General features: G+C 43.0%; 1 non-coding gene across 1 annotated transcript; it reads right to left on the reverse strand.

Moving 5' to 3' along the window:
* Window positions 1-3,702: 3,702 nt before the first annotated feature.
* Window positions 3,703-3,774, reverse strand: TRNAD-GUC (transfer RNA aspartic acid (anticodon GUC)). Its single transcript has one exon. It is a non-coding gene; the product is annotated as a tRNA-Asp (tRNA).
* Window positions 3,775-4,123: the final 349 nt, after the last annotated feature.

Consider the following 4,123-nt stretch of genomic DNA (forward strand, 5'->3'; position numbering starts at 1 on the left):
CAACCTTCAATTTAGGAGCTAATTCAGTGTGCATTGAATTAGTAATTTGGTATGCATTAGGAATTCATCATTGACTTGTGCTACTTCAACATTGACAAAGTGCTAGTTCAACTTGGCAGAGCTAATTGAGCATGCAGGGATGAATTAGTAACTCAAGACTTTTGCTAATTCAGTGTTAACCAAGTGCTGACATGCCAGCTGTTAGCATTTAATGTCTAGTTGGCAGTTAGGTGGAAATTGTTAGGGGTAGGTGGGGCTGGCTATTTCAACATGTGCTAAATTAGTAATTCAACATGGACTTTTCTAATTTAGCATTAACTTTGCTAAGTCAACATGCCAAAGCTAATTCAACGTGCATTGAATTAGTAATTCAACATTGACTTTGCTAGCCCCAGCTTTTAACAAATGGCACATAGTGATGGTGCCCCGCTGACTGGCAACACCCAAATGGCCACCACCCTAATTGCAGCTAGAATTCTTGATAAGGGTAAGGCAGCCATGACAATTGAGCTACCATGCCTTGATTCTCTTACCCTCCTTACAAACTTGGTCCAAGGATTCTCTACAGAGTCCTCATGGATTGTGCTCTTGAAGCAGCATATTTGGGCATTCTAGCACAACTGGGACATGACAAACATGGAGCTTGAGGTGGCTAGACTCCATTTTGACTTTGAGGGTAAGGCTTGGAGCAAGCAAGAGCACAAGTTGAACAAGGAGGTCTTGTTCCTCAAGGAGGTGCAACACGGGTTGCAAGGATGGATGCAGTTATTGAAAGACATAGCCACGCTCTCAATCCTAGCATGGGCCAAACACCTCCGACCCCACCCATGCCAATGACTCACGACCAAAAGAACATGTTGGAGTGGTGGCTATAGCTCACCTACGAGAAGGCCAAGTTCACCACAAAGGTGATTCATTTACATGTGGGCACCTAGGACCTCTGTCAGAGTGGAAAAACTTGCAACATGAATTGGCAACTATGGGGCAAGTGCCCAATAGTGCCTCATATTTTGAAATTAGGTTGTTTGAGATGTATGACTTGGCATTCATCACCTCACCCAACTAGCCACACAAGAAAAGATGCCTCAACATCCATGGTATCTAGTCTTGTCCTAATTCACGTAGACCATGCTTGGAACCAAGTTGTGTAGCCCCACTTGTAGCTCCACCTTCGCCTCCTCCAGCTTTTGACCATCGTGCCCCTGACCACCACAATAGCACAAGTAGATTTTGATGATGCAAAGAGGTCATCAACGCATGACCCTTCGTCTATTGGTGGAGGGTATTGTAGAAGGTTCAGCAACAAATGGCTTTTTTAAGGGAAATTTTTTAGCACGAGTTTGTTAACAGCCATTGAGCATGTTAGCAGATCTGGCCCATCCAAGCTGCAAGGGCTTTGAGCCACAAATCACTCCATTTTGAAGTAGTCGCCCCAGGATCACCCAAATTGGCAAGGATAACACACGAGCCATTTGGATCCTGTATATGGATAACACAAGAGCCATTTGGAGATAAAGAAAAGGTTGAGAGAATTAGCATATGCCTTGGCACCATATGGGCCCAAGTGGTTGTAACAAGAGTCTAGAGAGACCGGTACAAGGAATAGGGTTGGCCCTCCCTTCAAAAGGTGACTTATATAAAAGGCTAAGTGTTTGACTTTGGTCTTCATTGTCTACTTTCAAGGAATGGAATAGAAGCTCTCTTTTCTCTCATTCTCTTGCATTGAGTTTCTTTGTTCTTCCTTGTGAGTTGTCTTGTGATTGCCATACTCCCTCACTCCAATCCCCCTCCCTCATGCTCTTCTCTCCCTTCTCTCCCCCTCTCCCCTCACTTCCCCTTTCCCCGTGGAATCACTTGCACATGATCCAGTACATGCTTGGGTGACACAAGTGGGTTGTTTGTGCATATGGAGCTCCCACAAGGAGTTGTTCAAGAGTGGAGGCTTCGATGGCATTCCCCAAGATCCCCACAACATGTGAGTCACTGCTGGCAGAGACTACACATTATCGGCACCTTGCCAGGGAGTTTGAGGTATGCTTTTGTAATGCACAAGCTTTCTATCAATATCCACCCATTGCACAATGATTCTAGCTTATCTAGAGTTGTTTTTAGTGGAGTATAGGCTGGGTTAGATGGAGATAAGTGTGGTTTTGGTGTCAGAAGAGTAGATATTGCCATTTCCATCCGTAGTGTGTTTTTTGCTCATTTGAGCTTGTTTTTTTTGTGCTTTTTGTTGCCACATTGTAGGAGTAGCTAGTAGGGATGATTGCTAAGGTGTGTATGGCATCACATTTCACTTAAAAACACCAAAAAATTCTTTTGAATGAGTTTAAATTGGCAAAGGAGTGTGTTCTCAGCCACCATCTTTAAAAATCCTAATTTTGATGCTTTCAATTGGTTGTTTTTTGTGCTTTTTGTTTGGATTAGGTAGAATAGGTACTGTAGCTTCTACATTTGTGCTCTCAAACCTTGAACAAAAACTTCAAAATCTCCAGAGAGCATCAAAAACCAGTCGGTGACTGTGCAAGACTTGGAGTCACTACTATAAATTTAAAGGTGTGACTTAGTCAATCGTTGCTCTATAATGTAGCAACTAACATATGGACTGGCAGTTGGACACCCACCCCCACCCACCTCACCTAACTCCATGTGGCAGTTAAAGAACTCACAACTATCACTTCAGAGGTCAACCCTCGCTTAATGACTAGCACAGCGATTGAGGACTCATCGCTTTATTGGTACTATAGCGACTCGTGACCCACTGCTATAAGCAATCGTTGCTATAACACCCATTGTTGTATTGAGTCATTGCTTTATTCACCCGCTGCTTTATTGAGTCATTGCTTTATTTAGTCATTGCTATATTGAGTCGTTGCTATATTGCTAACACAGTGACTTCCTGAGTCGCTACTTTTCGGTTAACACAACAACTAACGCTTCAAGGTTTAGGAAGACATAAAGACTTATTTTGATTGGGCAGTCAGGCAGAATAGGAGACACACATTTTTTTTTTCCCATGTTGCATTTGCACAGCATAACAAAAATAGCTATTTCTTACTTATTTCTCTTTCATGACATAAGGCCCTAATAAATAGTGGAAAATCACAAAAACTAGCATCATTATTTGTCCTTTTCTTTTAGTCCTGAGTTGCGTGCGCAAAATCCTTTTCCAACTTTCATCGCCCGCGAAAGTAGTTCGCTTACTATGATTTTTCAAAGCATTGAGCTGAATAATTTGTAGCCCCAAACAGCTCCTGTCACAAAAGTCCGTGCGAAATGTGTAAGCTGAAGACGTAACGACAGTAGCAGCAATGGCGTGTGGTTGAACCCCAATCCTCCTGATTACTTCGCTTACTATGATTTTTCAAAGCATTGAGCTGAATAATTTGTAGCCCCATTCCATGCATAATGGATCGGATGTCTGCATGTCCAAACAGCTCCCGTCACAAAAGTCCGTGCGAAATGTGTAAGCTGAAGAAACAGCAATGGCGTGTGGTTGAACCCCAATCCTCCTGCTCTGTGGTTTTTGAAAACGCAAGCAAAAGCGTGATGCAAGTTCTTCATTTCTGTCGTCTTCGCTTTCCGCAACAGTGACTATAAATCTAATTTAAACGTTTGCCCAAAACGCAACACACGCAACAGATTTGAAACAGTGAGAATTTAAACGTTTGCACAAAACGTCAGTGATTCGCAACAAAAGGGCGCCGCTGCCGGGGATCGAACCCGGGTCACCCGCGTGACAGGCGGGAATACTTACCACTATACTACAACGACTCACGATGTAACACTTAATGGAATTAAAAATCTTATTGTAATACTTGATTGAAGCCTCTCGGCCGGGGCATAGGTGGTTTCCTTGTAAGGATCAAACAAGATGAATCAGGCCTGCCAACCAAATTCAATGGAAGCACTCCTGCAGGGTGTATTCATGGCTGCCCAAAAGTTGGTGGAGAAATTTTTGAAGATGCATCACAAAAGATGCAGGCATGGAGGTAAGGACTAAGGGAAAGAGAGAGAGAGAGAGAGAGAGTAAAGTAAGCTGAAGTCCTGCAAAATAAGTGAGGATGAAAAAAATAGTAAGTTGAGCATCAAACAATGGATACAATTCCCTTTGAGGAGAAAA

The sequence above is a fragment of the Dipteris shenzhenensis genome, chromosome 27 (assembly GCF_047967505.1).
Source record: "Dipteris shenzhenensis isolate YYH24624 ecotype China chromosome 27, Dip_SZ_1.0, whole genome shotgun sequence".
NCBI classification, from domain to species: domain Eukaryota; kingdom Viridiplantae; phylum Streptophyta; class Polypodiopsida; order Gleicheniales; family Dipteridaceae; genus Dipteris; species Dipteris shenzhenensis.